Consider the following 10585-nt stretch of genomic DNA (forward strand, 5'->3'; position numbering starts at 1 on the left):
TTTCTTATACCAAACTGCAATTGGGTATTTTTAATGTATGGGCTCCCAACTCAACTATAATATTCATTTCGATACAGTTTAGTCAACTATAATGAAATTGACCAATCACAGCTCGCCACGATCAAGAGGACAGAACAAAACCATAGCTCAAATTAATCATTTATTTCAGGTTGTATAGTATAAACAATTGGTTCATAATGTTCATATGTCAGAAACGTGCATGTGACACCCTTAATATAGAAACATCCATAGACTACGAAAACTACTTAGTGTTGCTTGTTAGTCTCCATAGGCGACGGTGGCCAAAATCGAGAAAACAACTGTCTAAAAATTTAATTTAGCGCAGAGCATGTACCAGGGCCTCATGAGTTGCGAGAAGGTGTCGTTGACCAACGCGGCGGCCGGGGCGCGTACCAGTATGAAGGTATCGCGGCTGCTCGCGTATCTTAGCTGTATACTTTTGGTTTGGTTTGTTTGTATGATTCTACTAGTTTAAAGTATTTTTTTTGTTGGCTCATAGAAAAAGTATTGTATACAATAGTGATATAATCAAGCTTTTCAATCTCGTACCTTCCTTAGGCAACTCAGCAGCAAGCTTCGTTGCCTAAACACGGTACTCGACTGAAAAACTCTCTATTATATCACGATTGTATAAAATACTATTATTTCATTACTCTTAATTATTGTTTTTTCATTTTAAGCTCTTCTAGCTCAATAACCTCTTGTTCGAGCCTATTCAAAATTTAATGACTAATATATAATGCCCTCAACTATACGTTCACCCAATTTCATTTAAATTAGAACAAATTTACTTTAAGTTATTGAGTATCAAACTATCCTCTGATATTATCAAACTACACAACGGGACTTAATCGCGTATTTACTTAAGAGCCAACAGGAGTGGTCATTTCTCCATACAAACGTACTCCTCGTTTTCCTCCGTGGTTTTACAAGTTAGAGCAATGATTTTTTCAACACAGATTAATATTGTCAATATCTGTGTCGGACCGTTTTGCTTTTTTTGATATTTTTGTTTTTTAAGGCGCTAGAGCCCTTCAAAAATGGCCAAAATGGCCTAATTGACTATGCCGCAATGAGAGGCGTGGCATTCAACACTGATATCAATTAGCCAAAAAAGCAAAACGGTCCGACACAGATAATTTCATAATCATTTAGATTTCCAAATTTGGTTACGATTGGTTAAGTTTTGGAGGAGGAAACAGAGGAGTACGAAACCTCGATTTTTGAGATTTTTACGCAGGATTTTTCGCCTTGTCCTTATCGCACTACTTTTAGGTGCCGCTTCCGTTAGCGAGACAGGTATATTTACCTAAAATGTTTGAAACTCAGCTCCTGTTTCGTCTTAAAGATTTACCTCCGACGTTTCGAGGACGGCGTTGTCCCCATGGTCTCGGAGAAAACTTAAATACGCGATTAAGTCCCGTTGTGTAGTTTGATAATGTTTAATATTCGTGAAAGTTTAAATCAGTATCCTCTGATAGTTCAGCTAAAAACATCGAAATGCCGGGAGATGCCCCTAGCCAGCCGTGTGTTCAAATTTGAATGTAAGAACTTCACTTCGCTTTGCTCGCTCGTTCGATAACGCGGTACTATAATAAGCTGGAAAAGAATTATTATTGCAGGCATGCATGCAGGAAAACAAATTTACATACCTGATACTCCAGAGAGCCCAGAGGCTGGAAGTGGCGGGTTCCGGTAGATATTACACCTAAAACAACATTAAAATATTACTTATGTATTTCGTTGGCATGCCCAATAATGTCTATAATTTCTCATAACGCCATTTGGGTTCATCCATAAATTACGACACACGAATTTAATTTTTTTTATTAATCCCACCCTTGTGCCCCCCTGGTGTGACGTCCCATATTTGGCAATTTCATTTTTAAAGAAATCGGTAATACGAGTTAAGTATTTTTATTTTAATAAAAAATAATTTTGATAAAAGCAATATTAAAAATTTTATAACACGAAACAGATTAAAACTTTCGTGATACATATTTTAAAATATTTAGAGCCCAACGGTTACTAACTCACTTGTATTTGAGTGTAACCGTTGTGATCTAAACATTTTTCGACAGATTAGAAATAACAATAAGGGCCGAGTTTTCAGTCCCCAGTTAAACAGACTAGTAGGATTTATTCAACTGATAGATCGCTTCTCAATTTTTCAGTGGTCAGAAAGGAGTTAACGGCCGAATAAACCCCCTAACTGAGGGATAAAGTTAAAATCTGTCCCTTCAAGGGCCAGTTAAGAGCTGTCAGTCTGATAACTTTGACGATTTTAGGTTATTTTAAAGTGGCATTATTTTATTCTTTGTGGTTTAACAAGTTTTAGTGTGGTTTTCTAGTGATTATTTTGATATTGTTCATAACCATTATGGATCTATTTAATAGTATCGACGATTTAGATATTGCACAAGATTTAGAAATATTGGATTATACCGGGTGTGGCCTGTAACACGAGCAAAGAATTAAAACATAGATTGTACTCCTCAAACGATGACACTTTTGTTCAACAACTTAAAAAAAAACAACGGGTTGCACTCCGGGAGTGCTGACAGAAGTGAAAACTCAATGACTAGTCCAAAATGTCTGCAGCACTATGTATAATTGTCCCATCCTCCTTTCTATTAGGTCATTACCTATGAAATTGGCGTTTTGTTCGGAGAATTTCAACGAAACACGAATTTCCATACAATTAATTTTGCGGATATTTTTTTGATGGCTAATTCAAACCAAACAAAATTTTTCCAGTAATTTTTGACACCTTTAAGGTATGTTTTCAATATCTCCATTTCTTGAAAATTGGTACCATTAGAAAAATATAAGTAATTTTAATACTCGAACCGACAGCACATGAAAAGACCTATTTTCAAGGCTTAATTCTGAACACTTAACAATAAAAAATAACAATTAATTGTATGTAAAATCGTTGTTTATTGAGTGCACTGTAGTTTTACTGTAATTGTGTATGTACTTTTGTAAAAAAAAAAAACTAGGATCAGACTTATATCTATGAACAAAAACGCCAATTTCATAGGTAAGGACCTAATATTAAAAAACTTTAGTTCCGAAATTGCTGGCCAGTGAGCTTAAATTTGTAGCGTTAATTGCAGAGATACACCGGATATTCGATTACTATCCGGTATCCAGCCTATCTGGCCATTATTTTATTATTCGGCCGGATACCGGATAGCAACAATTATTGATTTTGAAGTAAACGAATTGGTTTTAAGAAACAGACACGGTCATAATCGTACTTGCAAATTATTTTAAAACAATTTAAACATTTCACTGACTTGCACGCGCACTCATTTCGAACCTAGAAATGTTTCCGCGCGAACGTTCACTAGGAAACAGGTCAAACCTGCAGAAAGAACCTGAAAACCCGAAATGTAGGTATAATTCCGCTGGCCGAATTTTCGGCGGCCGGGTACGGATATTCGGCCGAGGGTCAGGCTGAATATCCGGTATCCGGGATCCGGCCAAACAACTATCCGTTGCATTTCTAGTTAATTGTTTAAAATTCGAATAGAAATTGTAAAGTTACCTTGCAGACCTCGAATCTAAATATATTTGGTCATGATATTTTGAGTTTTATTCACCAGTACTAGAGTTCACTTCTATTAGCGATTTCATCAAGATGTAGCTTTATTGAATTATATTTGAGTGATATAAAGTTAGAATGTAACTGTGAGATCCTCGTATTTCAGCTCGTACAAGATCAGAACATTGAGCTTTATTGCTTAATATAAAAGTCCAGTTTTAAATAATTGACTTGATTATGATACGTTATGACTAAAGTTCTTTGGTGAATAACATTGTCAGTGACACATGACGTCAGCGTTACGTTACGCTCTGAATCGAGTTTATAATTTTTTCACCACCTCAAAAAGTGCTCAGCGCCGCTAAAGAAGTTTTCACTTCAATTATTAAGTATTTTCATATCCATATTCATATATTTATTGCATCCATGGTAAGTAAAGTACACAGGTGTTACATAGGTAATAGTTGTTCACATGGGCCCTGGTAGGGCACGGCAATATTCTTAAATCTAAGGATTGAGTTTGTATGTATGTAGGTACCATTAACAATGTCTAATTTCATTTTAAATTAATAAATAGTTGTAAACATTATGTAATTTTAGGAACGTCAATAGCAAATTATCAAATTATATGTCACTAAAAATAATAAGATTAAATATTCATGCTTAAAAAAATGTTAGGTACAGTTTATGTCAAAATATCAATAGGTATATAATGTTAATTTAAAACTAATTTATATAATTCAAAATTGAGTCATGTATAATAAATATACTAAACTACATAATAATTACATTTCATCTTCCAAAAAGTCATTCAGATTGTAATAGCATTTATTGATTAAGAAGTCCTTCAACTGCCTATTGAATAGCGTGTCTGATGTTTGCATTTTAAGGTCGTCGCTGATTTTATTGTAAATTTTGAGAATTTTTCATACAAAATAAATATTATCTTCAATGGACGCCATCGCCACGCCATATCATTGTGATTGACGTTGCTTGTCACGCCTTAAACATAACAAAATTCGCAATACATTGCGTCTTAGAATAAACTTTCAAGTGTATTAAAAATCAAACCACAAGTTATTTTTAAAAGTCGCTGAACAAATGTTGGTCAGTATGAGGAGTACAGCCTACAGTTTAATTTTTTGCTCATGTTACAGGCCACACCCGGTATACATCCAGATCCAGAACACAAGGCCTACAGTTTAATGTTTTGCTCATGTTACAGGCCACACCCGGTATATATCCAGATCCAGAAAGCCCAGAGAAGTATGAGCAAGGCCTGACAATTTAAATGTATGGGATGATAATAAATTTTGGAAACGATTTCGACTGAAGAAACAGTTTCGCTTATACATTCTCTAATTGAAGAAAAAATCAAACACAAGACAAACTGGTTAGTATTGTGTAATTATATAATACCTAGTTATAGAGTTAAAAGGACATTGTGATTTTAAATTGTGTATGAAAACAATAAACGCAAAATGTTTCTTTTTTTCAGGAATCAATGTGGGTTTTATGCAACAGGGAGTTTCCATATAACGATTGAAGGTTTTGGGGGTATTCACAACTCAGCAATGTGCAAAATTATAAAAAGAGTGACTGAAGCCATTGTTGCACTGAGACCAGACTTCATCTAACTACCAAAGTCCAGCGAGGAAATATTTGCCGTACAACAAGATTTTTTATAAAATTGCTACATAGGTTTCCAAGAGTTATTGCCGCTCTGGATTGTTCGCAGGTAAAAACAATTTCACCAGGTGGGGATAATGCAGAAATTTACAGGAACTGAAAGGCTACTTTTCTTTAAATGTGCAAGCAAAGCACAATGCCAATTTTCAATTTTTGGACATTGTTACACGAGGGCCCTGGCCAACTCATATCAGTTTGATATTCGCAAATTCTACTGCTAAATATCAGTGTGACAATCATACTTTTGGCAGAGATATATATAACTCCGTATAAGATAAATAAAGTCTAAGAAAAAAACGTGCCTCGGACGGCCAAGGAAAAGTCATTCTCGAATAGATGGCGCCATTACCTTTGGCCTATTCTCGGCTAGATGGCGTTAACGACACCGTTTGGTATTTAACAATTTTAACACATATCAGTGAAAGAACATGGGTCAGTATGGAACAATAAAAATTAAGAATCATTTATCCGTAAACATATTTTGATTATTTTATACATTTTCAATTTTATTTTAAGTTTTAATCAGGGATGTAACGGATGTGGTTTTATCGGAACCGAAAACGGAAACAGATGTTTTCAATTTAGTTTAACGGAACCGAAAGCGGAAACGGAACCGAAAACGAAAACGGAAACGGAACTGAAAACGGAACCGGAACCAGAATCGGAGCCTGACTTTTTAACGATGTAGTCGTTTTCCCCTTTCTAGAATAAACCTCCAAACAAAGTTTACACTTAGCCGTGCCCCCACTAACTTCATCAAAATAGTTCCAAATCGAACTTGATTTCGGCTTCATTGTGCGTTTTTTTACACACTAACATTCACCACACACACTACACACAGTCAGTAGCCAGTACACAACAGCACACACACGATTTTAATTTTAATAACACGAATAAAACAAAGTATACAAACAAACAACAAATTAGCGTAGCACGTGGCAAGCGGGGCGATGAGTGAATGACTGGTATGAACCTGTTTGTTTTTGATGTACATACGCCGCCGCCGCGCGAAGCATTGACATCCGTTATAACTTCCGTTTCAAACATAACGGAACCGGAACAGAAACGGATGTGTAATACCAAACGGAAGTTCCGCCTTAACGGAAACGGAACCGGAGCTCCGTAACATCCCTGGTTTTAATCGTGTGTCGATAGAAGGCAGTAAATGTACCGTGACTACAAAATTGACAATGACAGGACCCCTCTATGCTTTTGGCAATGGCATTGTCATGGGGGATAGTGGATATTTTTTTAAATAAGGTGCAGTTGGGCAATCCTGACTGCGGGAAATTTCAACTAATCGAAGTATCTTCCATGTTTTACATTATTAGCTACAGTGTCATATATGTCCAGATAGCGAAAAAGATTGTTCATAATTACAGACGGTGTTAAGAGAACGAATGCTTTCTGAGTTACGTAGCCATTTTGTTTTCGACGAAATTCGTTGTGAGCACGTGCGAGTTGGCTCTTCAAATATGCTATAAAATAGGTTAATGGGTCTTTAGAAGTTTTTTAAAGGTGAGTCCCATATTTATAGCCTATTCTATGTTTGTATGTCACTTAATCTAATGTAGTTTATGTTTTAATAGTAATTTGGCGATAGTTTAAATAATAGTTTAATATTATTTATACTGTGCTATAGTAATATAAGTTTTTTTTTATCGCAGATAATAAGAAATAAAGATGTGTAAACCTGTAGGACACATTATCGACTGATTTTTAATAGACACGAGTCCCATCACTATTTACTATGAAGACCAGTTGAAATTACCCCGCTAAAACCTAGTAAGTCTTTTTTTGCAAAAAATAATGTCGCTATACATAAATAAACGAGTTAAATTCATATCCCTTACGCCATGACCATGACCTACCGCCGTATTCGAACTTCAAGATATTCACAAGAGACGACACGTACTAGATCCATTCTAGATACGTTATAGTTTAGATATCAACTAGTTCTCTTTTGCAGCGCAATTCGGGCAACCAATGTCACTTTTACGTAAGATATCTATTAGATGTGAAATGGATCTCTAAGTCATATCCTGTGGAAATCGTTCAAGAGTATCTGCAGAATCGCGCAAATGTCAAATTAGACAGGTTAGATCTTAAACATATTGTTATCGTATCGTGGTGATGTCTAAAATATATCTAATAGATGTCTATTTCAAAATCCGACGATCCGGGCCGCTAATCACAGGGGTTTAGCAGTGCAAGTTCCCTGTAACGAGACTAACAGGCCTATTCGGATTTCGAGATAATCACAAGATCTTGAGACGATTTAGAGATCAACTAGATCTGCATTAGATATCGACTAGATGTGACTTGGATATCTAAGTCATAACTTGTCGAAATCGTTCAAAAGGACCTCCAGAATCGCGGAAACGTCAAATTTGACATATCTATCTTACAAATATCTTTAAATTATCCGTATCATAACTTGTTGAAGTCTAGTAGGAATCTAATTCATTTTCCGAATCGAGCCGTTATTATCAATAGTTGTAATTTCACCTCGGCGGGGTAATTAAAACTATTTTTGTCTTTTTATATAAAACACTCATTTTAAAGTATACAGACTCAAATTATTTGATGTGCGTCTGAAAAATTAAAACCTAGATAACTAATCTATAGTATGAAAGCAATCAATTGTCAGTAAAAGTACTGTAGATAGTAGTTTTCGGTAGTCAAAGTAGTACTTTATAAATACCAGTCGAAGTTGGCCCGCACTGCACCTAAACTTTCACAAGACGTGCGATTAATAAAATTAGAGTGCAGTATAATGACGCATACCGCATTCTAATGAAGCTACCAAGATACTGCAGCGCGTCGACCATGTTTGCCGAGGCCGAAGTCCCTGACTTTTTTGCTATCATTCGCTCCCGCGTCGCTTCCTTTTGGAGTCGCCTAAGATCATCTGACAACAGTATTCTCCGTGAGCTGTCCGGGTATCTGGACAATCCTATATATAAATACTGGATATCCGTGCACCGTGAGAGGAACAGGAAGTGACGATCCTGACCGTGACTGCCTAATTATTATTAATTTTAGGTATTTTTTTGCGTGTATTTTACATTTTTATGCTTTGTATTTTTGTATTTTTACACTGTACTTAATTGTTTAAAATGGGTGTTTACCTGTCAATAAACAACTATTATTATATTATTATTATTATAAACTATTTATTAACTCCACTCAGCAACGCTTTGACTCGAGCCGAGCATTTATAGAATGAGACTCACATCAGAACGAGAAATATGATTGAGAGAACATTCGGCATTCGGGTGTCTGAACTTGCCGGAGATGAAGAAGGGAACTAGGGATGACATGATTACATATTTAGGTGTCCATGCCTTCGCTTGAACCACATTATGAGATAACACCCTTGTAACTCAGCCCTAATCAAGCGAATTCATCAACTAGTAGCGCCATCTATCGCGCTACCCAAGTACTAAAAATGTCGCCCGGTTGCCAGCGCTCGGCTGCTTTCTCTTCAGTACGCTTTTGTAACTCAGCCGAGCAACACGTTTACAAAGCAAGTTTAAAAAGATCAAGAAATTTAAATCGTAAAAATATTTTGAAAACCTCCGACTTCGTGACATTCCGCTCGGTGCCCATGGCCCAGCGACGAGACGCAGTGACCTTCCTACAGGCACCGTCATAAAAAGTACACGGGTACTTACGCCTCATGGCCTCGTCCTGTGGGACAACAAGCGTCGTCCCGTGAGACGACATGGCGTCGTCCCATGAGACGACAAGCGTCGTCCCGTGAGACGACAAGGCGTCGTCCCGTGACACGACAAAGCGTCGTCCCGTGAGACGACATGGCGTCGACCCGTGAGACGACAAGGCGTCGTCCCGTGAGACGACAAGGCGTCGTCCCGTGAGACGACATGGCGTCAACCCGTGAGACGACAAGGCGTCGTCCCGTAAGACGACAAGGCGTCGTCCCGTGAGACGACAAGGCGTCGTACCGTGAGACGACAAGACGTCGTCCTGTGAGACGACAAGACGTCGTCCTGGGAGACGACAAGGCGTCGTCCCGTGGTATCGTCCTGACACACGACATGGTATTGTCCTGACAGACGACATGGCAGCGTCTTGTAAGACGACGAGCATCGTCTCGTTAAAAGACCTTGTGACATTCCGCTCAGTGCCCGTGGCCCAGCGATGAGACTAAGTGAGCTCTTATAGCCATCATCATAAAAAGAATACCTACGGGTATAAATGGCACACAGCGTCGTCCCGTTGGACGACAAGCATCGTTGCGCGTCTCACTCAGTCCCGTGAGATGACATGACATCGTCCTGTGGGACATCAAGCGTCGTCCTGTAAAACAATAAGGCGTCATCCTGTGATACGACAGGCATCGCGATGAGTTACGTCATCATGTGAGAAGACATTGCGCCATCCTGTGGTATCGTCCCGTGAGAGGATATTGCGTCCCATAGGACTACATTGCATTGTTCCATAAGACTACATTTTGTCGTATCGTGAGACATTAATACGTCGTCCTATGAGATGATATCGCATCGTCCTCTGAAATGACATTGAAATGATGTTGTCTTGTTAAACAAAAACCGTTGTCTCATGGTCTACCATTAATACGGTAGCGGACGTCTTATTGGTCGCTTTATCGTTCGATGTCTGCACAGTCGGCCTCGCATTTAAGATCTGCATGGTCATGAACCAATGCACGACTTAGTGGGCGTTATCATCATTGTAGCCGACCAAATGGTGTGTCACCTTATTTTAGAACGACGAGCAGCAGAATTGCTATTAGCGGGTTTGGCGCGATATTGATAATGAAATGCAGTTACAGTAATTGTCTCAACCTGCCGGGAAAAAAGGAAGGTTTCCGTCTTGGTCGTGTACAAATGTTGGTCTAGGTCGATAACAAACAGTTGCCGTGATATACCAAACAAACCAAAAATATACATTCTGAGGATCCTAAACTGTATGACTAACTGGCCATGAAAAATAGCAGTTAAGAAACTGTGAAAAGGGAAAAGTACAAAGTGAAAAACCTTGTGTTATACTTTGCCCAACTAGATCCTATACCATAAAGAGAGAGGGGGAGGCAAGAAAATTGACGTTAGCCTTAAAGAAGGAAAGAAAACTAAAACTCCCTCTTCTGAATAGGAATACCAATACAAGTATAATGCCAATTCATTTACGGCTCTGTCATAGGCTAACAAGAGATATCTCTTTATTGCGGCTCTAAACCTGAAAAGAATAGAGTTTATGATACTCGTATATATTAGTGAAAAATCATCGCACTAAATCCCTCTTTTGAATGATGAATGACTAGTCAGGTTGATAGTGTCTTTG

The 10585-nt window shown here is 37.8% G+C and overlaps 1 pseudogene; it reads left to right on the forward strand.

Moving 5' to 3' along the window:
* The first annotated feature begins 349 nt into the window (after nt 1-349).
* LOC134805432 (putative nuclease HARBI1) lies at nt 350-8574 on the forward strand (annotated as a pseudogene).
* The last annotated feature ends 2011 nt before the right edge of the window (nt 8575-10585 follow it).

This window comes from Cydia splendana, unplaced genomic scaffold (genome assembly GCF_910591565.1).
Source record: "Cydia splendana unplaced genomic scaffold, ilCydSple1.2 scaffold_10_ctg1A, whole genome shotgun sequence".
NCBI classification, from domain to species: Eukaryota; Metazoa; Arthropoda; class Insecta; order Lepidoptera; family Tortricidae; genus Cydia; species Cydia splendana.